Source organism: Ranitomeya imitator, chromosome 10, assembly GCF_032444005.1.
Source record: "Ranitomeya imitator isolate aRanImi1 chromosome 10, aRanImi1.pri, whole genome shotgun sequence".
NCBI lineage: Eukaryota > Metazoa > Chordata > Amphibia > Anura > Dendrobatidae > Ranitomeya > Ranitomeya imitator.
Genome location: NC_091291.1, coordinates 25,918,869 through 25,944,728, shown reverse-complemented (window position 1 = coordinate 25,944,728; position 25,860 = coordinate 25,918,869).

Below are 25,860 nucleotides of genomic sequence, written 5' to 3'. Positions count from 1 at the left end.
ACCCGCGGCACTGATTTTCGAGATTCAGCACATGCGGTGGTGATTTTCGAGATTCGGCACCCGCGGCACTGATTTTCGACATTCGGCACCCGCGGCACTGATTTTCGAGATTCGGCACCCGCGGGGCTGATTTTCGAGATTCGGCACCCGCGGGGCTGATTTTCGAGATTCGGCACCCGCGGGGCTGATTTTCGAGATTCAGCACCCGCTGGGCTGATTTTCGAGATTCGGCACCCGCGGCAGTGATTTTCGAGATTTGGCACCCGCGGCACTGATTTTCGAGATTCGGCACCCGCGGGGCTGATTTTCGTGACTTGGCACCCACGGGGCTGATTTTCGAGATTCGGCAGCCGCGGGGCTGATTTTCGAGATTCGGCACCCGCGGTGGTGCTTTTCGAGATTCGGCACCCTCGGGGCTGATTTTCGAGATTCGGCACTTGCGGTGCTGATTTTCGAGATTTGGCAGCCGCGGGGCTGATTTTCGAGATTCGGCAGCCGCGGGGCTGATTTTCGAGATTCGGCAGCCGCGGGGCTGATTTTCGAGATTCGGCACCCGCGGGGCTGATTTTACAGATTCGGCACCCACGCGGTGCTTTTTGAGATTCGGCACTCGCAATGGTGATTTTTGAGATTCGGCACCCGCGGGACTGATTTTCGAGATTCGGCACCCGCTGGGCTGATTTTCAAGATTCGGCACCCGCGGCAGTGATTTTCGAGATTTGGCACCCGCGGCACTGATTTTCGAGATTCGGCACCCGCGGGGCTGATTTTCAAGATTCGGCACCCGCAGCGGTGCTTTTCGAGATTCGGCACTTGCGGTGGTGATTTTCGAGATTCGGCACCCGCGGCACTGATTTTCGACATTCGGCACCCGCGGCACTGATTTTCGAGATTCGGCACCCGCGGGGCTGATTTTCGAGATTCAGCACGCGCGGCAGTGATTTTCGAGATTCAGCACCCGCGGGGCCTATTTTCGAGATTTGGCACACGCGGTGGTGATTTTCAAGATTGGGCACCTGCGGGGCTGATTTTCGAGATTCGGCATCCGCGGCACTGATTTTCGAGATTCGGCACCCGCGACACTGATTTTCGAGATTCGGCACCCGCGGCACTGATTTTCGAGATTCAGCACATGCGGTGGTGATTTTCGAGATTCGGCACCCGCGGCACTGATTTTCGACATTCGGCACCCGCGGCACTGATTTTCGAGATTCGGCACCCGCGGGGCTGATTTTCGAGATTCGGCACCCGCGGGGCTGATTTTCGAGATTCGGCACCCGCGGGGCTGATTTTCGAGATTCAGCACCCGCTGGGCTGATTTTCGAGATTCGGCACCCGCGGCAGTGATTTTCGAGATTTGGCACCCGCGGCACTGATTTTCGAGATTCGGCACCCGCGGGGCTGATTTTCGTGATTTGGCACCCACGGGGCTGATTTTCGAGATTCGGCACTCGCGGTGGTGACTTTCGAGATTCGGCACCCGCGGGGCTGGTTTTCGAGATTCGGCACCCGCGGTGGTGCTTTTCGAGATTCGGCACCCGCGGGGCTGATTTTCGAGATTCGGCACTTGCGGTGCTGATTTTCGAGATTTGGCAGCCGCGGGGCTGATTTTCGAGATTCGGCAGCCGCGGGGCTGATTTTCGAGATTCGGTAGCCGCGGGGCTGATTTTCGAGATTCGGCACCCACGGTGGCGCTTTTCGAGATTCGGCACCCGCGGGGCTGATTTTACAGATTCGGCACCCACGCGGTGCTTTTTGAGATTCGGCACTCGCAATGGTGATTTTTGAGATTCGGCACCCGCGGGACTGATTTTCGAGATTCGGCACCCGCTGCGCTGATTTTCAAGATTCGGCACCCGCGGCAGTGATTTTCGAGATTTGGCACCCGCGGCACTGATTTTCGAGATTCGGCACCCGCGGGGCTGATTTTCGTGATTTGGCACCCACGGGGCTGATTTTCGAGATTCGGCACTCGCGGTGGTGATTTTCAAGATTCAGCACCCACGGGGCTGATTTTCGAGATTCGGCACCCGCAGGGCTGATTTTCGAGATTCGGCACCCGCGGGGCTGATTTTCGAGATTCGGCAGCCGCGGGGCTGATTTTCGAGATTCGGAACCGGCGGGGCTGATTTTCGAGATTTGGCAGCCGCGGGGCTGATTTTCGAGATTCGGCAGCCGCGGGGCTGATTTTCGAGATTCGGCACTCGCGGTGGTGCTTTTCGAGATTCGGCACCCGCGGGGCTGATTTTTGAGATTCGGCACCCACGCGGTGCTTTTTGAGATTCGGCACTCGCAATGGTGATTTTCGAGATTCGGCACCCGCGGGACTGATTTTCAAGATTCGGCACCCGCTGGGCTGATTTTCGAGATTCGGCACCCGCGGCAGTGATTTTCGAGATTTGGCACCCGCGGCACTGATTTTCGAGATTTGGCACCCGCGGGGCTGATATTCGTGATTTGGCACCCACGGGGCTGATTTTCGAGATTCGGCACTCGCGGTGGTGATTTTCAAGATTCAGCACCCACGGGGCTGATTTTCGAGATTCGGCACCCGCGGGGCTGATTTTTGAGATTCGGCACCCGCGGGGCTGGTTTTCGAGATTCAGCAGCCGTGGGGCTGATTTTCGAGATTCGGCACCCGCGGTGGTGCTTTTCGAGATTCGGCACCCGCGGGGCGGATTTTCGAGATTCGGCAGCCGCAGGGCTGATTTTCTAGATTCGGCACCCGCGGTGGTGCTTTTCGAGATTCGGCACCCGCGGGGCTGATTTTAGAGATTCGGCACCCACGCGGTGCTTTTTGAGATTCGGCACTCGCAATGGTGATTTTCGAGATTCGGCACCCGCGGGGCTGATTTTCGAGATTCGGCACCCGCGGTGGTGCTTTTCGAGATTCGGCACCCGCGGGGCTGATTTTAGAGATTCGGCACCCACGCGGTGCTTTTTGAGATTCGGCACTCGCAATGGTGATTTTCGAGATTCGGCACCAGCGGGACTGATTTTCGAGATTCGGCACCCGCTGGGCTGATTTTCGAGATTCGGCACCCGCGGCAGTGATTTTCGAGATTTGGCACCCGCGGCACTGATTTTCGAGATTCGGCACCCGCGGGGCTGATTTTCGTGATTTGGCACCCACGGGGCTGATTTTATAGATTCGTCACCCGCGGGGCTGATTTTATAGATTTGGCACCCGCGGCACTGATTTTCGAGATTCGGCACCCGCGGCTGTGATTTTCGAGATTCGGCACCCGCGGCAGTGATTTTCGAGATTTGGCACCCGCGGCACTGATTTTCGAGATTCGGCACCCGCGGGGCTGATTTTCGAGATTCGGTACTCGCGGTGGTGATTTTCGAGATTCGGCACCCGCGGCGGTGATTTTCGAGGTTCGGCACTCGCGGGGCTGATTTTTGAGATTCGTCACCGGCGGCGGTGATTTTCGAGATTCGGCACCCGCGGGGCTGATTTTCGACATTCGGCACCCGCGGGGCTGATTTTCAAGATTCGGCACCCGCGGCACTGATTTTTGAGATTCGGCACTTGCGGTGGTGATTTTCGAGATTCGGCACTCGCGGGGCTGATTTTTGAGATTCGTCACCGGCGGCGGTGATTTTCAAGATTCGGCACCCGCGGCACTGATTTTCGAGATTCGGCACCCGCGGAGCTGATTTTCAAGATTCGGCACCCGCGGCGGTGCTTTTCGAGATTCGGCACTTGCGGTGGTGATTTTCGAGATTCGGCACCCGCGGTGGTGCTTTTCGAGATTCGGCACCCGCGGGGCTGATTTTCGAGATTCGGCACCCGCTGGGCTGATTTTCGAGATTCGGCACCCGCGGCAGTGATTTTCGAGATTCGGCACCCGCGGGGCTGATTTTCGTGATTTGGCACCCACGGGGCTGATTTTCGAGATTCGGCACTCGCGTTGGTGATTTTCAAGATTCAGCACCCACGGGGCTGATTTTCGAGATTCGGCACCCGCGGGGCTGATTTTCGAGATTCGGCACCCGCGGGGCTGGTTTTCGAGATTCGGCAGCCGTGGGGCTGATTTTCGAGATTCGGCACCCGCGGTGGTGCTTTTCGAGATTTGGCACCCGCGGGGCTGATTTTCGAGATTCGGCACCCGCGGGGCTGATTTTCGAGATTCGGCAGCCGCGGGGCTGATTTTCGAGATTCGGCACCCGCGGTGGTGCTTTTCGAGATTCGGCACCCGCGGGGCTGATTTTCGAGATTCGGCACCCGCGGGGCTGATTTTCGAGATTCGGCAGCCGCGGGGCTGATTTTCGAGATTCGGCACCCGCGGTGGTGCTTTTCGAGATTCGGCACCCGCGGGGCTGATTTTCGAGATTCGGCACCCGCTGGGCTGATTTTCGAGATTCGGCACCCGCGGGGCTGGTTTTCGAGATTCGGCAGCCGTGGGGCTGATTTTCGAGATTCGGCACCCGCGGTGGTGCTTTTCGAGATTTGGCACCCGCGGGGCTGATTTTCGAGATTCGGCACCCGCGGGGCTGATTTTCGAGATTCGGCACCCGCGGGGCTGGTTTTCGAGATTCGGCAGCCGTGGGGCTGATTTTCGAGATTCGGCACCCGCGGTGGTTCTTTTCGAGATTTGGCACCCGCGGGGCTGATTTTCGAGATTCGGCACCCGCGGGGCTGATTTTCGAGATTCGGCAGCCGCGGGGCTGATTTTCGAGATTCGGCACCCGCGGTGGTGCTTTTCGAGATTCGGCACCCACGGGGCTGATTTTCGAGATTCGGCACCCGCTGGGCTGATTTTCGAGATTCGGCACCCGCGGCGCTGATTTTCGAGATTCGGCACCCGCGGGGCTGTTTTCCGAGATTTGGCACCCACGGGGCTGATTTTCGAGATTTGGCACTCGCGGTGGTGATTTTCGAGATTCGGCACCCGCGGCGGTGATTTTCGAGATTCGGCACTCGCGGGGCTGATTTTTGAGATTCGTCACCGGCGGCGGTGATTTTCGAGATTCGGCACCCGCGGGGCTGATTTTCGAGATTCGGCACCCGCGGGGCTGATTTTCAAGATTCGGCACCCGCGGCGGTGCTTTTCGAGATTCGGCACTTGCGGTGGCGATTTTCGAGATTCGGCACCCGCGGCACTGATTTTCGAGATTCGGCACCCGCGGGGCTGATTTTCAAGATTCGGCACCCGCGGCGGTGCTTTTCGAGATTCGGCACTTGCGGTGGTGATTTTCGAGATTCGGCACCCGCGGCACTGATTTTCGACATTCGGCACCCGCGGCACTGATTTTCGAGATTCGGCACCCGCGGGGCTGATTTTCGAGATTCAGCACGCGCGGCAGTAATTTTCGAGATTCAGCACCCGCGGGGCCTATTTTCGAGATTTGGCACACGCGGTGGTGATTTTCAAGATTGGGCACCCGCGGGGCTGATTTTCGAGATTCGGCATCCGCGGCACTGATTTTCGAGATTCAGCACCCGCGGCACTGATTTTCGAGATTCGGCACCCGCGGCACTGATTTTCGAGATTCAGCACTTGCGGTGGTGATTTTCGAGATTCGGCACCCGAGGCACTGATTTTCGACATTCGGCACCCGCGGCACTGATTTTCGAGATTCGGCACCCGCGGGGCTGATTTTCGAGATTCGGCACCCGCGGGGCTGATTTTCGAGATTCGGCACCCGCGGGGCTGATTTTCGAGATTCAGCACCCGCTGGGCTGATTTTCGAGATTCGGCACCCGCGGCAGTGATTTTCGAGATTTGGCACCCGCGGCACTGATTTTCGAGATTCGGCACCCGCGGGCCTGATTTTCGTGATTTGGCACCCACGGGGCTGATTTTCGACATTCGGCACTCGCGGTGGTGATTTTCGAGATTCGGCACCCGCGGTGGTGCTTTTTGAGATTCGGCACCCGCGGGGCTGATTTTTGAGATTCGGCACTTGCGGGGCTGATTTTCGAGATTCGGCACCCGCGGGGCTGATTTTAGAGATTCGGCACCCACGCGGTGCATTTTGAGATTCGGCACTCGCAATGGTGATTTTCGAGATTCGGCACCCGCTGGGCTGATTTTCGAGATTCGGCACCCGCTGGGCTGATTTTCGAGATTCGGCACCCGCGGCAGTGATTTTCGAGATTTGGCACCCGCGGCACTGATTTTCGAGATTCGGCACCCGCGGGGCTGATTTTCGAGATTTGGCACCCACGGGGCTGATTTTCGAGATTCGGCACTCGCGGTGGTGATTTTCGATATTCGGCACCCGCGGCGGTGATTTTCGAGATTCGGCACCCGCGGGGCTGTTTTTCGAGATTTGGCATCCACGGGGCTGATTTTCGAGATTTGGCACTCGCGGTGGTGATTTTCGAGATTCGGCACCCGCGGCGGTGATTTTCGAGATTCGGTACTCGCGGGGCTGATTTTTGAGATTCGTCACCGGCGGCGGTGATTTTCGAGATTCGGCACCCGAGGGGCTGATTTTCGAGATTCGGCACCCGCAGCGGTGCTTTTCGAGATTCGGCACTTGCGGTGGCGATTTTCGAGATTCGGCACCCGCGGCACTGATTTTCGAGATTCGGCACCCGCGGGGCTGATTTTCAAGATTCGGCACCCGCGGCGGTGCTTTTCGAGATTCGGCACTTGCGGTGGTGATTTTCGAGATTCGGCACCCGCGGCACTGATTTTCGACATTCGGCACCCGCGGCACTGATTTTCGAGATTCGGCACCCGCGGGGCTGATTTTCGAGATTCAGCACGCGCGGCAGTGATTTTCGAGATTCAGCACCCGCGGGGCCTATTTTCGAGATTTGGCACACGCGGTGGTGATTTTCAAGATTGGGCACCCGCGGGGCTGATTTTCGAGATTCGGCACCCGCGGCACTGATTTTCGAGATTCGGCACCCGCGGCACTGATTTTCGAGATTCGGCACCCGCGGCACTGATTTTCGAGATTCAGCACCTGCGGTGGTGATTTTCGAGATTCGGCACCCGCGGCACTGATTTTCGACATTCGGCACCCGCGGCACTGATTTTCGACATTCGGCACCCGCGGGGCTGATTTTCGAGATTCGGCACCCGCGGGGCTGATTTTCGTGATTTGGCACCCACGGGGCTGATTTTCGAGATTCCGCACTCGCGGTGGTGATTTTCGAGATTCGGCACCCGCGGGGCTGGTTTTCGAGATTCGGCAGCCGCGGGGCTGATTTTCGAGATTCGGCACCCGCGGTGGTGCTTTTCGAGATTCGGCACCCGCGGGGCTGATTTTCGAGATTCGGCACTTGCGGGGCTGATTTTCGAGATTCGGCAGCCGCGGGGCTGATTTTCGAAATTCGGCACCCGCGGTGTTGCTTTTCGAGATTCGGCACCCGCGGGGCTGATTTTAGAGATTCGGCACCCACGCGGTGCATTTTGAGATTCGGCACTCGCTATGGTGATTTTTGAGATTCGGCACCCGCGGCGGTGATTATCAAGATTCGGCACTCGCGGTGGTGATTTTCGAGATTCGGCACTCGCGGGGCTGATTTTTGAGATTCGTCACCGGCGGCGGTGATTTTCGAGATTCGGCACCCGCGGGGCTGATTTTCGAGATTCGGCACCCGCGGGGCTGATTTTCAAGATTCGGCACCCGCGGCGGTGCTTTTCGAGATTCGGCACTTGCGGTGGCGATTTTCGAGATTCGGCACCCGCGGCACTGATTTTCGAGATTCGGCACCCGCGGGGCTGATTTTCAAGATTCGGCACCCGCGGCGGTGCTTTTCGAGATTCGGCACTTGCGGTGGTGATTTTCGAGATTCGGCACCCGCGGCACTGATTTTCGACATTCGGCACCCGCGGCACTGATTTTCGAGATTCGGCACCCGCGGGGCTGATTTTCGAGATTCAGCACGCGCGGCAGTAATTTTCGAGATTCAGCACCCGCGGGGCCTATTTTCGAGATTTGGCACACGCGGTGGTGATTTTCAAGATTGGGCACCCGCGGGGCTGATTTTCGAGATTCGGCATCCGCGGCACTGATTTTCGAGATTCAGCACCCGCGGCACTGATTTTCGAGATTCGGCACCCGCGGCACTGATTTTCGAGATTCAGCACTTGCGGTGGTGATTTTCGAGATTCGGCACCCGAGGCACTGATTTTCGACATTCGGCACCCGCGGCACTGATTTTCGAGATTCGGCACCCGCGGGGCTGATTTTCGAGATTCGGCACCCGCGGGGCTGATTTTCGAGATTCGGCACCCGCGGGGCTGATTTTCGAGATTCAGCACCCGCTGGGCTGATTTTCGAGATTCGGCACCCGCGGCAGTGATTTTCGAGATTTGGCACCCGCGGCACTGATTTTCGAGATTCGGCACCCGCGGGCCTGATTTTCGTGATTTGGCACCCACGGGGCTGATTTTCGACATTCGGCACTCGCGGTGGTGATTTTCGAGATTCGGCACCCGCGGTGGTGCTTTTTGAGATTCGGCACCCGCGGGGCTGATTTTTGAGATTCGGCACTTGCGGGGCTGATTTTCGAGATTCGGCACCCGCGGGGCTGATTTTAGAGATTCGGCACCCACGCGGTGCATTTTGAGATTCGGCACTCGCAATGGTGATTTTCGAGATTCGGCACCCGCTGGGCTGATTTTCGAGATTCGGCACCCGCTGGGCTGATTTTCGAGATTCGGCACCCGCGGCAGTGATTTTCGAGATTTGGCACCCGCGGCACTGATTTTCGAGATTCGGCACCCGCGGGGCTGATTTTCGAGATTTGGCACCCACGGGGCTGATTTTCGAGATTCGGCACTCGCGGTGGTGATTTTCGATATTCGGCACCCGCGGCGGTGATTTTCGAGATTCGGCACCCGCGGGGCTGTTTTTCGAGATTTGGCATCCACGGGGCTGATTTTCGAGATTTGGCACTCGCGGTGGTGATTTTCGAGATTCGGCACCCGCGGCGGTGATTTTCGAGATTCGGTACTCGCGGGGCTGATTTTTGAGATTCGTCACCGGCGGCGGTGATTTTCGAGATTCGGCACCCGAGGGGCTGATTTTCGAGATTCGGCACCCGCAGCGGTGCTTTTCGAGATTCGGCACTTGCGGTGGCGATTTTCGAGATTCGGCACCCGCGGCACTGATTTTCGAGATTCGGCACCCGCGGGGCTGATTTTCAAGATTCGGCACCCGCGGCGGTGCTTTTCGAGATTCGGCACTTGCGGTGGTGATTTTCGAGATTCGGCACCCGCGGCACTGATTTTCGACATTCGGCACCCGCGGCACTGATTTTCGAGATTCGGCACCCGCGGGGCTGATTTTCGAGATTCAGCACGCGCGGCAGTGATTTTCGAGATTCAGCACCCGCGGGGCCTATTTTCGAGATTTGGCACACGCGGTGGTGATTTTCAAGATTGGGCACCCGCGGGGCTGATTTTCGAGATTCGGCACCCGCGGCACTGATTTTCGAGATTCGGCACCCGCGGCACTGATTTTCGAGATTCGGCACCCGCGGCACTGATTTTCGAGATTCAGCACCTGCGGTGGTGATTTTCGAGATTCGGCACCCGCGGCACTGATTTTCGACATTCGGCACCCGCGGCACTGATTTTCGACATTCGGCACCCGCGGGGCTGATTTTCGAGATTCGGCACCCGCGGGGCTGATTTTCGTGATTTGGCACCCACGGGGCTGATTTTCGAGATTCCGCACTCGCGGTGGTGATTTTCGAGATTCGGCACCCGCGGGGCTGGTTTTCGAGATTCGGCAGCCGCGGGGCTGATTTTCGAGATTCGGCACCCGCGGTGGTGCTTTTCGAGATTCGGCACCCGCGGGGCTGATTTTCGAGATTCGGCACTTGCGGGGCTGATTTTCGAGATTCGGCAGCCGCGGGGCTGATTTTCGAAATTCGGCACCCGCGGTGTTGCTTTTCGAGATTCGGCACCCGCGGGGCTGATTTTAGAGATTCGGCACCCACGCGGTGCATTTTGAGATTCGGCACTCGCTATGGTGATTTTTGAGATTCGGCACCCGCGGCGGTGATTATCAAGATTCGGCACTCGCGGTGGTGATTTCCAAGATTCGGCACTCGCGGTGGTGATTTTCGAGATTCGGCACCTGCGGGGCTGATTTTCGAGATTTGGCACCCACGGCACTGATTTTCGAGATTCGGCACCCGCGGGGCTGATTTTCGAGATTCAGCACCCGCGGGGCTGATTTTCGAGATTCAGCACCCGCGGGACTGATTTTCGAGATTCGGCACCCGCGGCAGTGATTTTCAAGATTCGGCACCCGCGGGGCTGATTTACGAGATTTGGCACCCGCGGCAGTGATTTTCGAGATTCGGCACCCGCAGGGCTGATTTTCGAGATTCGGCACCCGCTGGGCTGATTTTCGAGATTCGGCAACCGCGGGGATGATTTTTGAGATTCGGCACCCGCGGTGGTGATTTTCGACATTCGGCACCCGCGGCAGTGATTTTTGATATTAGGCACCCGCGGGGCTGATTTTCGAGATTCGGCACCCGCGGGGCTGATTTTCGAGATTCAGCACGCGCGGCAGTGATTTTCGAGATTCAGCACCCGCGGGGCCTATTTTCGAGATTTGGCACACGCGGTGGTGATTTTCAAGATTGGGCACCCGCGGGGCTGATTTTCGAGATTCGGCACCCGCGGCACTGATTTTCGAGATTCGGCACCCGCGGCACTGATTTTCGAGATTCGGCACCCGCGGCACTGATTTTCGAGATTCAGCACCTGCGGTGGTGATTTTCGAGATTCGGCACCCGCGGCACTGATTTTCGACATTCGGCACCCGCGGCACTGATTTTCGAGATTCGGCACCCGCGGGGCTGATTTTCGAGATTCGGCACCCGCGGGGCTGATTTTCGTGATTTGGCACCCACGGGGCTGATTTTCGAGATTCCGCACTCGCGGTGGTGATTTTCGAGATTCGGCACCCGCGGGGCTGGTTTTCGAGATTCGGCAGCCGCGGGGCTGATTTTCGAGATTCGGCACCCGCGGTGGTGCTTTTCGAGATTCGGCACCCGCGGGGCTGATTTTCGAGATTCGGCACTTGCGGGGCTGATTTTCGAGATTCGGCAGCCGCGGGGCTGATTTTCGAAATTCGGCACCCGCGGTGTTGCTTTTCGAGATTCGGCACCCGCGGGGCTGATTTTAGAGATTCGGCACCCACGCGGTGCATTTTGAGATTCGGCACTCGCAATGGTGATTTTCGAGATTCGGCACCAGCTGGGCTGATTTTCGAGATTCGGCACCCGCTGGGCTGATTTTCGAGATTCGGCACCCGCGGCAGTGATTTTCGAGATTTGGCACCCGCGGCACTGATTTTCGAGATTCGGCACCCGCGGGGCTGATTTTCGAGATTTGGCACCCACAGGGCTGATTTTCGAGATTCGGCACTCGCGGTGGTGATTTTCGAGATTCGGCACCCACGGCGGTGATTTTCGAGATTCGGCACCCGCGGGGCTGATTTTTGAGATTCGTCACCGGCGGCGGTGATTTTTGAGATTCGGCACCCGCGGGGCTGATTTTCGAGATTCGGCACCCGCGGGGCTGATTTTCTAGATTCGGCACCCGCGGCGGTGCTTTTCGAGATTCGGCACTTGCGGTGGTGATTTTCGAGATTCGGCACTCGCGGGGCTGATTTTTGAGATTCGTCACCGGCGGCGGTGATTTTCGAGATTCGGCACCCGCGGCACTGATTTTCGAGATTCGGCACCCGCGGGGCTGATTTTCGAGATTCAGCACGCGCGGCAGTGATTTTCGAGATTCAGCACCCGCGGGGCCTATTTTCGAGATTTGGCACACGCGGTGGTGATTTTCAAGATTGGGCACCCGCGGGGCTGATTTTCGAGATTCGGCATCCGCGGCACTGATTTTCGAGATTCGGCACCCGCGGCACTGATTTTCGAGATTCGGCACCCGCGGCACTGATTTTCGAGATTCAGCACTTGCGGTGGTGATTTTCGAGATTCGGCACCCGCGGCACTGATTTTCGACATTCGGCACCCGCGGCACTGATTTTCGAGATTCGGCATACGCGGGGCTGATTTTCGAGATTCGGCACCCGCGGGGCTGATTTTCGAGATTCGGCACCCGCGGGGCTGATTTTCGAGATTCAGCACCCGCTGGGCTGATTTTCGAGATTCGGCACCCGCGGCAGTGATTTTCGAGATTTGGCACCCGCGGCACTGATTTTCGAGATTCGGCACCCGCGGGCCTGATTTTCGTGATTTGGCACCCACGGGGCTGATTTTCGAGATTCGGCACTCGCGGTGGTGATTTTCGAGATTCGGCACCCGCGGGGCTGGTTTTCGAGATTCGGCAGCCGCGGGGCTGATTTTCGAGATTCGGCACCCGCGGTGGTGCTTTTTGAGATTCGGCACCCGCGGGGCTGATTTTCGAGATTCGGCACTTGCGGGGCTGATTTTCGAGATTCGGCACCCGCGGGGCTGATTTTAGAGATTCGGCACCCACGCGGTGCATTTTGAGATTCGGCACTCGCAATGGTGATTTTCGAGATTCGGCACCCGCTGGGCTGATTTTCGAGATTCGGCACCCGCTGGGCTGATTTTTGAGATTCGGCACCCGCGGCAGTGATTTTCAAGATTTGGCACCCGCGGCACTGATTTTCGAGATTCGGCACCCGCGGGGCTGATTTTCGAGATTTGGCACCCACGGGGCTGATTTTCGAGATTCGGCACTCGCGGTGGTGATTTTCGAGATTCGGCACCCGCGGCGGTGATTTTCGAGATTCGGCACCCGCGGGGCTGTTTTTCGAGATTTGGCACCCACGGGGCTGATTTTTGAGATTTGGCACTCGCGGTGGTGATTTTCGAGATTCGGCACCCGCGGCGGTGATTTTCGAGATTCGGCACTCGCGGGGCTGATTTTCAAGATTCGGCACCCGTGGCGGTGCTTTTCGAGATTCGGCACTTGCGGTGGCGATTTTCGAGATTCGGCACCCGCGGCACTGATTTTCGAGATTCGGCACCCGCAGGGCTGATTTTCAAGATTCGGCACCCGCGGCGGTGCTTTTCGAGATTCGGCACTTGCGGTGGTGATTTTCGAGATTCGGCACCCGCGGCACTGATTTTCGACATTCGGCACCCGCGGCACTGATTTTCGAGATTCGGCACCCGCGGGGCTGATTTTCGAGATTCAGCACGCGTGGCAGTGATTTTCGAGATTCAGCACCCGCGGGGCCTATTTTCGAGATTTGGCACACGCGGTGGTGATTTTCAAGATTGGGCACCCGCGGGGCTGATTTTCGAGATTCGGCACCCGCGGCACTGATTTTCGAGATTCGGCACCCGCAGCACTGATTTTCGAGATTCGGCACCCGCGGCACTGATTTTCGAGATTCAGCACTTGCGGTGGTGATTTTCGAGATTCGGCACCCGCGGCACTGATTTTCGACATTCGGCACCCGCGGCACTGATTTTCGAGATTCGGCACCCGCGGGGCTGATTTTCGAGATTCGGCACCCGCGGGGCTGATTTTCGTGATTTGGCACCCACGGGGCTGATTTTCGAGATTCCGCACTCGCGGTGGTGATTTTCGAGATTCGGCACCCGTGGGGCTGGTTTTCGAGATTCGGCAGCCGCGGGGCTGATTTTCGAGATTCGGCACCCGCAGGGCTGATTTTCAAGATTTGGCACCCGCGGCGGTGCTTTTCGAGATTCGGCACTTGCGGTGGTGATTTTCGAGATTCGGCACCCGCGGCACTGATTTTCGAGATTCGGCACCCGCGGGGCTGATTTTCGAGATTCAGCACGCGCGGCAGTGATTTTCGAGATTCAGCACCCGCCTGGGCCTATTTTCGAGATTTGGCACACGCGGTGGTGATTTTCAAGATTGGGCACCCGCGGGGCTGATTTTCGAGATTCGGCACCCGCGGCACTGATTTTCGAGATTCGGCACCCGCAGCACTGATTTTCGAGATTCGGCACCCGCGGCACTGATTTTCGAGATTCAGCACTTGCGGTGGTGATTTTCGAGATTCGGCACCCGCGGCACTGATTTTCGACATTCGGCACCCGCGGCACTGATTTTCGAGATTCGGCACCCGCGGGGCTGATTTTCGAGATTCGGCACCCGCGGGGCTGATTTTCGTGATTTGGCACCCACGGGGCTGATTTTCGAGATTCCGCACTCGCGGTGGTGATTTTCGAGATTCGGCACCCGCGGGGCTGGTTTTCGAGATTCGGCAGCCGCGGGGCTGATTTTCGAGATTCGGCACCCGGGGTGGTGCTTTTCGAGATTCGGCACCCGCGGGGCTGATTTTCGAGATTCGGCACTTGCGGGGCTGATTTTCGAGATTCGGCAGCCGCGGGGCTGATTTTCGAAATTCGGCACCCGCGGTGGTGCTTTTCGAGATTCGGCACCCGCGGGGCTGATTTTAGAGATTCGGCACCCACGCGGTGCATTTTGAGATTCGGCACTCGCAATGGTGATTTTCGAGATTCGGCACCCGCTGGGCTGATTTTCGAGATTCGGCACCCGCTGGGCTGATTTTCGAGATTCGGCACCCGCGGCAGTGATTTTCGAGATTTGGCACCCGCGGCACTGATTTTCGAGATTCGGCACCCGCGGGGCTGATTTTCGAGATTTGGCACCCACAGGGCTGATTTTCGAGATTCGGCACTCGCGGTGGTGATTTTCGAGATTCGGCACCCACGGCGGTGATTTTCGAGATTCGGCACCCGCGGGGCTGATTTTTGAGATTCGTCACCGGCGGCGGTGATTTTTGAGATTCGGCACCCGCGGGGTTGATTTTCGAGATTCGGCACCCGCGGGGCTGATTTTCAAGATTCGGCACCCGCGGCGGTGCTTTTCGAGATTCGGCACTTGCGGTGGTGATTTTCGAGATTCGGCACTCGCGGGGCTGATTTTTGAGATTCGTCACCGGCGGCGGTGATTTTCGAGATTCGGCACCCGCGGCACTGATTTTCGAGATTCGGCACCCGCGGGGCTGATTTTCAAGATTCGGCACCCGCGGCGGTGCTTTTCGAGATTCGGCACTTGCGGTGGTGATTTTCGAGATTCGGCACCCGCGGCACTGATTTTCGACATTCGGCACCCGCGGCACTGATTTTCGAGATTCGGCACTTGCGGTGGTGATTTTCGAGATTCGGCACCCGCGGCACTGATTTTCGACATTCGGCTCCCGCGGCACTGATTTTCGAGATTCAGCACCCGCGGGGCCTATTTTCGAGATTTGGCACCCGTGGTGGTGATTTTCAAGATTGGGCACCCGCGGGGCTGATTTTCGAGATTCGGCACCCGCGGCACTGATTTTCGAGATTCGGCACCCGCGGCACTGATTTTCGAGATTCAGCACTTGCGGTGGTGATTTTCGAGATTCGGCACCCGCGGCACTGATTTTCGACATTCGGCTCCCGCGGCACTGAATTTCGAGATTCGGCACCCGCGGGGCTGATTTTCGTGATTTGGCACCCACGGGGCTGATTTTCGAGATTCGGCACTCGCGGTGGTGATTTTCAAGATTCAGCACCCACAGGGCTGATTTTCGAGATTCGGCACCCGTGGGGCTGATTTTCAAGATTCGGCACCCGCGGGGCTGGTTTTCGAGATTCGGCAAACGCGGGGCTGATTTTCGAGATTCGGCACCCGCGGTGGTGCTTTTCGAGATTCGGCACCCGCGGGGCTGATTTTCGAGATTTGGCAACCGCGGGGCTGATTTTCGAGATTCGCAGCCGCGGGGCTGATTTTCGAAATTCGGCACCCGCGGTGGTGCTTTTCGAGATTCGGCACCCGCGGGGCTGATTTTAGAGATTCGGCACCCACGCGGTGCTTTTTGAGATTCGGCACTCGCAATGGTGATTTTCGAGATTCGGCACCCGCGGGACTGATTTTCGAGATTCGGCACCCGCTGGGCTGATTTTCGAGATTCGGCACCCGCGGCAGTGATTTTCGAGATTTGGCACCCGCGGCACTGATTTTCGAGATTCGGCACCTGCGGGGCTGATTTTCGAGATTTGGCACCCACGGGGCTGATTTTCGAGATTCGGCACTCGCGGTGGTGATTTTCGAGATTCAGCACCCGCGGCGGTGATTTTCGAGATTCGGCACTCGCGGGGCTGATTTTTGAGATTCGTCACCGGCGGCGGTGATTTTCGAGATTCGGCACCCGCGGGGCTGATTTTCGAGATTCGGCACCCGCGGGGCTGATTTTCAAGATTCGGCACCCGCGGCGGTGCTTTTCGAGATTCGGCACTTGCGGTGGTGATTTTCGAGATTCGGCACTTGCGGGGCTGATTTTTGAGATTCGTCACCGGCGGCGGTGATTTTCGAGATTCGGCACTTGCGGTGGTGATTTTCGAGATTCGGCACCCGCGGCACTGATTTTCGACATTCGGCACCCGCTGGGCTGATTTTCGAGATTCGGCACCCGCGGCAGTGATTTTCGAGATTTGGCACCTGCGGCACTGATTTTCGAGATTCGGCACCCGCGGGGCTGATTTTCGAGATTTGGCACCCACGGGGCTGATTTTCGAGATTCGGCACCCGCGGCGGTGATTTTCGAGATTCGGCACACGCGGGGCTGATTTTTGAGATTCGTCACCCGCGGCACTGATTTTCGACATTCGGCACCCGCGGCACTGATTTTCGAGATTCGGCACTTGCGGTGGTGATTTTCGAGATTCGGCACCCGCGGCACTGATTTTCGACATTCGGCTCCCGCGGCACTGATTTTCGAGATTCAGCACCCGCGGGGCCTATTTTCGAGATTTGGCACCCGTGGTGGTGATTTTCAAGATTGGGCACCCGCGGGGCTGATTTTCGAGATTCGGCACCCGCGGCACTGATTTTCGAGATTCGGCACCCGCGGCACTGATTTTCGAGATTCAGCACTTGCGGTGGTGATTTTCGAGATTCGGCACCCGCGGCACTGATTTTCGACATTCGGCTCCCGCGGCACTGATTTTCGAGATTCGGCACCCGCGGGGCTGATTTTCGTGATTTGGCACCCACGGGGCTGATTTTCGAGATTCGGCACTCGCGGTGGTGATTTTCAAGATTCAGCACCCACAGGGCTGATTTTCGAGATTCGGCACCCGTGGGGCTGATTTTCAAGATTCGGCACCCGCGGGGCTGGTTTTCGAGATTCGGCAAACGCGGGGCTGATTTTCGAGATTCGGCACTCGCGGTGGTGATTTTCAAGATTCAGCACCCACAGGGCTGATTTTCGAGATTCGGCACCCGTGGGGCTGATTTTCAAGATTCGGCACCCGCGGTGGTGCTTTTCGAGATTCGGCACCCGCGGGGCTGATTTTCGAGATTTGGCAACCGCGGGGCTGATTTTCGAGATTCGCAGCCGCGGGGCTGATTTTCGAAATTCGGCACCCGCGGTGGTGCTTTTCGAGATTCGGCACCCGCGGGGCTGATTTTAGAGATTCGGCACCCACGCGGTGCTTTTTGAGATTCGGCACTCGCAATGGTGATTTTCGAGATTCGGCACCCGCGGGACTGATTTTCGAGATTCGGCACCCGCTGGGCTGATTTTCGAGATTCGGCACCCGCGGCAGTGATTTTCGAGATTTGGCACCCGCGGCACTGATTTTCGAGATTCGGCACCTGCGGGGCTGATTTTCGAGATTTGGCACCCACGGGGCTGATTTTCAAGATTCGGCACTCGCGGTGGTGATTTTCGAGATTCAGCACCCGCGGCGGTGATTTTCGAGATTCGGCACTCGCGGGGCTGATTTTTGAGATTCGTCACCGGCGGCGGTGATTTTCGAGATTCCGCACCCGCGGGGCTGATTTTCGAGATTCGGCACCCGCGGGGCTGATTTTCAAGATTCGGCACCCGCGGCGGTGCTTTTCGAGATTCGGCACTTGCGGTGGTGATTTTCGAGATTCGGCACTTGCGGGGCTGATTTTTGAGATTCGTCACCGGCGGCGGTGATTTTCGAGATTCGGCACTTGCGGTGGTGATTTTCGAGATTCGGCACCCGCGGCACTGATTTTCGACATTCGGCACCCGCTGGGCTGATTTTCGAGATTCGGCACCCGCGGCAGTGATTTTCGAGATTTGGCACCTGCGGCACTGATTTTCGAGATTCGGCACCCGCGGGGCTGATTTTCGAGATTTGGCACCCACGGGGCTGATTTTCGAGATTCGGCACCCGCGGCGGTGATTTTCGAGATTCGGCACACGCGGGGCTGATTTTTGAGATTCGTCACCGGCGGCGGTGATTTTTGAGATTCGGCACCCGCGGGGCTGATTTTCGAGATTCGGCACCCGCGGGGCTGATTTTCAAGATTCGGCACCCACGGCGGTGCTTTTCGAGATTCGGCACTTGCGGTGGTGATTTTCGAGATTCGGCACTCGCGGGGCTGATTTTTGAGATTCGTCACCAGCGGCGGTGATTTTCGAGATTCGGCACCCGCGGCACTGATTTTCGAGATTCGGCACCTTCGGGGCTGATTTTCAAGATTCGGCACCCGCGGCGGTGCTTTTCGAGATTCGGCACTTGTGGTGGTGGTTTTCGAGATTCGGCACCCGCGGCACTGATTTTCGACATTCGGCACCCACGGCACTGATTTTCGAGATTCGGCACCCGCGGGGCTGATATTCGAGATTCAGCACGCGCGGCAGTGATTTTCGAGATTCAGCACCCGCGGGGCCTATTTTCGAGATTTGGCACCCACGGGGCTGATTTTCGAGATTCGGCACCCGCGGCGGTGATTTTCGAGATTCGGCACACGCGGGGCTGATTTTTGAGATTCGTCACCGGCGGCGGTGATTTTCGAGATTCGGCACCCGCGGCACTGATTTTCGACATTCGGCACCCGCGGCACTGATTTTCGAGATTCGGCACCCGCGGGGCTGATATTCGAGATTCAGCACGCGCGGCAGTGATTTTCAAAATTCAGCACCCGCGGGGCTGATTTTCGAGATTTGGCACCCACGGGGCTGATTTTCGAGATTCGGCACCCGCGGCGGTGATTTTCGAGATTCGGCACACGCGGGGCTGATTTTTGAGATTCGTCACCGGCGGCGGTGATTTTCGAGATTCGGCACCCGCGGGGCTGATTTTCGAGATTCGGCACCCGCGGGGCTGATTTTCAAGATTCGGCACCCACGGCGGTGCTTTTCGAGATTCGGCACTTGCGGTGGTGATTTTCGAGATTCGGCACTCGCGGGGCTGATTTTTGAGATTCGTCACCGGCGGCGGTGATTTTCGAGATTCGGCACCCGCGGCACTGATTTTCGAGATTCGGCACCCTCGGGGCTGATTTTCAAGATTCGGCACCCGCGGCGGTGCTTTTCGAGATTTGGCACTTGTGGTGGTGATTTTCGAGATTCGGCACCCGCGGCACTGATTTTCGACATTCGGCACCCGCGGCACTGATTTTCGACATTCGGCACCAGCGGGGCTGATATTCGAGATTCAGCACGCGCGGCAGTGATTTTCGAGATTCAGCACCCGCGGGGCCTATTTTCGAGATTTGGCACCCGCGGTGGTGATTTTCAAGATTGGGCACCCGCGGGGCTGATTTTCGAGATTCGGCACCCGCGGCACTGATTTTCGACATTCGGCACCCGCGGCACTGATTTTCGAGATTCGGCACCCGCGGGGCTGATTTTCGAGATTCGGCACCCGCGGTGGTGCTTTTCGAGATTCGGCACCCGCGGGGCTGATTTTAGAGATTCGGCACCCACGCGGTGCTTTTTGAGATTCGGCACTCGCAATGGTGATTTTCGAGATTCGGCACCCGCGGGACTGATTTTCGAGATTCGGCACCCGCTGGGCTGATTTTCGAGATTCGGCACCCGCGGCAGTGATTTTCGAGATTTGGCACCCATGGCAGTGATTTTCGAGATTTGGCACCCGCGGCGCTGATTTTCGAGATTCGGCACCCGCGGGCTGATTTTCGAGATTCGGCACCCGCGGGGCTGATTTTCGAGATTCGGCACCCGCGGCAGTGATTTTCGAGATTCGGCACCCGCGGCAGTGATTTTCGAGATTCGGCACCCGCGGCACTGATTTTCGAGATTCAGCACTTGCGGTGGTGATTTTCGAGATTCGGCACCCGCGGCACTGATTTTCGACATTCGGCACCCGCGGCACTGATTTTCGAGATTCGGCACCCGCGGGGCTGATTTTCGAGATTCGGCACCCGCGGGGCTGATTTTCGAGATTCGGCACCCGCGGGGCTGATTTTCGAGATTCGGCACCCGCGGCACTGATTTTCGAGATTCGGCACCCGCGGGGCTGATTTTCGAGATTCGGCACCCGCGGTGGTGCTTTTCGAGATTCGGCACCCGCGGGGCTGATTTTCGAGATTCGGCACCCGCGGTGGTGCTTTTCGAGATTCGGCACCCGCGGGGCTGATTTTCGAGATTTGGCAGCCGCGGGGCTGATTTTCGAGATTCGGCACCCGCGGTGGTGCTTTTCGAGATTCGGCACCCGCGGGGCTGATTTTCGAGATTTGGCAGCCGCGGGGCTGATTTTCGAGATTCGGCACCCGCACTGGTGCTTTTCGAGATTCGGCACCCGCGGGGCTGATTTTAGAGATTCGGCACCCACGCGGTGCTTTTTGAGATTCGGCACTCGCAATGGTGAGTTTTGAGATTCGGCACCCGCGGGACTAATTTTCGAGATTCGGCACCCGCTGGGCTGATTTTCGAGATTCGGCACCCGCGGCAGTGATTTTCGAGATTTGGCACCCGCGGGGCTGATTTTCGTGATTTGGCACCCACGGGGCTGATTTTCGAGATTCGACACTCGCGGTGGTGATTTTCAAGATTCAGCACCCACGGGGCTGATTTTCGAGATTCGGCACCCGCGGGGCTGATTTTCGAGATTCGGCACCCGCGGGGCTGATTTTCGAGATTCGGCAGCCGCGGGGCTGATTTTCGAGATTCGGAACCCGCGGGGCTGATTTTCGAGATTTGGCAGCCGCGGGGCTGATTTTCGAGATTCGGCAGCTGCGGGGCTGATTTTCGAGATTCGGCAGCCGCGGGGCTGATTTTCGAGATTTGGCACCCGCGGTGGTGCTTTTCGAGATTCCGCACCCGCGGGGCTGATTTTACAGATTCGGCACCCACGCGGTGCTTTTTGAGATTCGGCACTCGCAATGGTGATTTTTGAGATTCGGCACCCGCGGGACTGATTTTCGAGATTCGGCACCCGCTGGGCTGATTTTCGAGATTCGGCACCCGCGGCAGTGATTTTCGAGATTTGGCACCCGCGGCACTGATTTTCGAGATTCGGCACCCGCGGGGCTGATTTTCGTGATTTGGCACCCACGGGGCTGATTTTCGAGATTCGGCACTCGCGGTGGTGATTTTCAAGATTCAGCACCCACGGGGCTGATTTTCAAGATTCGGCACCCGCGGGGCTGATTTTCGAGATTCGGCACCCGCGGGGCTGATTTTCGAGATTCGGCAGCCGCGGGGCTGATTTTCGAGATTCGGAACCGGCGGGGCTGATTTTCGAGATTTGGCAGCCGCGGGGCTGATTTTCGAGATTCGGCTGCTGCGGGGCTGATTTTCGAGATTCGGCACTCGCGGTGGTGCTTTTCGAGATTCGGCACCCGCGGGGCTGATTTTAGAGATTCGGCACCCACGCGGTGCTTTTTGAGATTCGGCACTCGCAATGGTGATTTTCGAGATTCGGCACCCGCGGGACTGATTTTCGAGATTCGGCACCCGCTGGGCTGATTTTCGAGATTCGGCACCCGCGGCAGTGATTTTCGAGATTTGGCACCCGCGGCACTGATTTTCGAGATTCGGCACCCGCGGGGCTGATTTTCGTGATTTGGCACCCACGGGGCTGATTTTCGAGATTCGGCACTCGCGGTGGTGATTTTCAAGATTCAGCACCCACGGGGCTGATTTTCGAGATTCGGCACCCGCGGGGCTGATTTTCGAGATTCGGCACCCGCGGGGCTGGTTTTCGAGATTCGGCACCCGCGGTGGTGCTTTTCGAGATTTGGCACCCGCGGGGCTGATTTTCGAGATTCGGCACCCGCGGGGTGGATTTTCGAGATTCGGCAGCCGCGGGGCTGATTTTCGAGATTCGGCACCCGCGGTGGTGCTTTTCGAGATTCGGCACCCGCGGGGCTGATTTTAGAGATTCGGCACCCACGCGGTGCTTTTTGAGATTCGGCACTCGCAATGGTGATTTTTGAGATTCGGCACCCGCGGGGCTGATTTTCGAGATTCGGCAGCCGCGGGGCTGATTTTCGAGATTCGGCACCCGCGGTGGTGCTTTTCGAGATTCGGCACCCGCGGGGCTGATTTTAGAGATTCGGCACCCACGCGGTGCTTTTTGAGATTCGGCACTCGCAATGGTGATTTTCGAGATTCGGCACCCGCGGGACTGATTTTCGAGATTCGGCACCCGCTGGGCTGATTTTCGAGATTCGGCACCCGTGGCAGTGATTTTCGAGATTTGGCACCCGCGGCACTGATTTTCGAGATTCGGCACCCGTGGGGCTGATTTTCGAGATTTGGCACCCACGGGGCTGATTTTCGAGATTCGGCACTTGCGGTGGTGATTTTCGAGATTTGGCACCCGCGGCGGTGATTTTCGAGATTCGGCACTCGCGGGGCTGATTTTTGAGATTTGTCACCGGCGGCGGTAATTTTCGAGATTCGGCACCCGCGGCACTGATTTTCGAGATTCGGCACCCGCGGGGCTGATTTTCAAGATTCGGCACCCGCGGCGGTGCTTTTCGAGATTCGGCACTTGCGGTGGTGATTTTCGAGATTCGGCACCCGCGGCACTGATTTTCGACATTCGGCACCCGCGGCACTGATTTTCGAGATTCGGCACCCGCGGGGCTGATTTTCGAGATTCGGCACCCGCGGGGCTGATTTTCGAGATTCGGCACCCGCGGGGCTGATTTTCGAGATTCGGCACCCGCGGGGCTGATTTTCAAGATTCGGCACCCGCGGCGGTGCTTTTCGAGATTCGGCACTTGCGGTGGTGATTTTCGAGATTCGGCACCCGCGGGGCTGATTTTCGAGATTTGGCACCCGCGGGGCTGATTTTCGAGATTTGGCACCCGCGGTGGTGATTTTCAAGATTGGGCACCCGCGGGGCTGATTTTCGAGATTCGGCACCCGCGGCACTGATTTTCGAGATTCGGCACCCGCGGCACTGATTTTCGAGATTCAGCACTTGCGGTGGTGATTTTCGAGATTCGGCACCCGCGGCACTGATTTTCGACATTCGGCACCCGCGGCACTGATTTTCGAGATTCGGCACCCGCGGGGCTGATTTTCGAGATTCGGCACCCGCGGGGCCGATTTTCGAGATTCGGCACCCGCGGGGCTGATTTTCGAGATTCGGCACCCGCGGTGGTGCTTTTCGAGATTCGGCACCCGCGGGGCTGATTTTCGAGATTCGGCACCCGCGGGGCTGATTTTCGAGATTTGGCAGCCGCGGGGCTGATTTTCGAGATTCGGCACCCGCGGTAGTGCTTTTCGAGATTCGGCACCTGCGGGGCTGATTTTAGAGATTCGGCACCCACGCGGTGCTTTTTGAGATTCGGCACTCGCAATGGTGATTTTCGAGATTCGGCACTCGCGGGACTGATTTTCGAGATTCGGCACCCGCTGGGCTGATTTTCGAGATTCGGCACCCGCGGCAGTGATTTTCGAGATTTGGCACCCGCGGCAGTGATTTTCGAGATTTGGCACCCGCGGCACTGATTTTCGAGATTTGGCACCCGCGGCACTGATTTTCGAGATTCGGCACCCGCGGGGCTGATTTTCGAGATTCGGCACCTGCGGGGCTGATTTTCGAGATTCGGCACCCGCGGCAGTGATTTTCGAGATTCGGCACCTGCGGCACTGATTTTCGAGATTCAGCACTTGCGGTGGTGATTTTCGAGATTCGGCACCCGCAGCACTGATTTTCGACATTCGGCACCCGCGGCACTGATTTTCGAGATTCGGCACCCGCGGGGCTGATTTTCGAGATTCGGCACCCGCGGGGCTGATTTTCGAGATTTGGCAGCTGCGGGGCTGATTTTCGAGATTCGGCACCCGCGGTGGTGCTTTTCGAGATTTGGCACCCGAGGGGCTGATTTTCGAGATTCGGCACCCGCGGTGGTGCTTTTCGAGATTCGGCACCCGCGGGGCTGATTTTCGAGATTCGGCACCCGCGGGGCTGATTTTCAAGATTTGGCAGCCGCGGGGCTGATTTTCGAGATTCGGCACCCGCGGTGGTGCTTTTCGAGATTCGGCACCCGCGGGGCTGATTTTAGAGATTCGGCACCCACGCGGTGCTTTTTGAGATTCGGCACTCGCAATGGTGATTTTTGAGATTCGGCACCCACGGGACTGATTTTTGAGATTCGGCACCCGCTGGGCTGATTTTCGAGATTCGGCACCCGCGGCAGTGATTTTCGAGATTTGGCACCCGCGGCACTGATTTTCGAGATTCGGCACCCGCGGGGCTGATTTTCGTGATTTGGCACCCACGGGGCTGATTTTCGAGATTCGGCACTCGCGGTGGTGATTTTCAAGATTCAGCACCCACGGGGCTGATTTTCGAGATTCGGCACCCGCGGGACTGATTTTCGAGATTCGGCACCCGCTGGGCTGATTTTTGAGATTCGGCACCCGCGGCAGTGATTTTCGAGATTTGGCACCCGCGGCACTGATTTTCGAGATTCGGCACCCGCGGGGCTGATTTTCGTGATTTGGCACCCACGGGGCTGATTTTCGAGATTCGGCACTCGCGGTGGTGATTTTCAAGATTCAGCACCCACGGGGCTGATTTTCAAGATTCGGCACCCGCTGGGCTGATTTTCGAGATTCGGCACCCGCGGGGCTGATTTTCGAGATTCGGCAGCCGCGGGGCTGATTTTCGAGATTCGGAACCGGCGGGGCTGATTTTCGAGATTTGGCAGCCGCGGGGCTGATTTTCGAGATTCGGTAGCCGCGGGGCTGATTTTCGAGATTCGGCACTCGCGGTGGTGCTTTTCGAGATTCGGCACCCGCGGGGCTGATTTTAGAGATTCGGCACCCACGCGCGGCAGAGATTTTCAAGATTCAGCACCCACGGAGCCTATTTTCGAGATTTGGCACCCGCGGGGCTGATTTTCGAGATTCGGCACCCGCGGCGGTGATTTTCGAGATTCGGCACTCGCGGGGCTGATTTTTGAGATTCGTCACCGGGGGCGGTGATTTTCGAGATTCGGCACCCTCGGGGCTGATTTTCGAGATTCGGAACTCGCGGGGGTGATTTTCGAGATTCGGCACCCTTGGGGCTGATTTTTGAGATTCGGCACCCGCGGCGGTGATTTTCGAGATTCGGCACTCGCGGGGCTGATTTTTGAGATTCGTCACCGGGGGCGGTGATTTTCGAGATTCGGCACCCTCGGGGCTGATTTTCGAGATTCGGAACTCGCGGGGGTGATTTTCGAGATTCGGCACCCTTGGGGCTGATTTTCGAGATTCGGCACCAGTGGCGGTGATTTTCGAGATTCGGCAGCCGCGGGGCTGATTTTCAAGATTAGGCACCAGCAGTGGTGCTTTTCGAGATTCGGCACCCGCGGGGCTGATTTTCAAGATTAGGCACCAGCAGTGGTGCTTTTCGAGATTCGGCACCCGCGGGGCTGATTTTCAAGATTCGGCACCCGCTGGGCTGATTTTCGAGATTCGGCAGCCGCGGGGCTGATTTTCGAGATTCGGCACCCACGGCGGTCCTTTTTGAGATTCGGCACTCGCAATGGTGCTTTTTGAGATTCGGCACCGCTGGGCTGATTTTCGAAATTCGGCACCCGCGGCACTGATTTTCGAGATTCGGCACCCACAGAGCTGATTTTCGAGATTTGGCACCCGCAGCACTGGTTTTCGAGATTCGGCACCCACGGGGCTGATTTTCGAAATTTGGCACCCGCGGCAGTG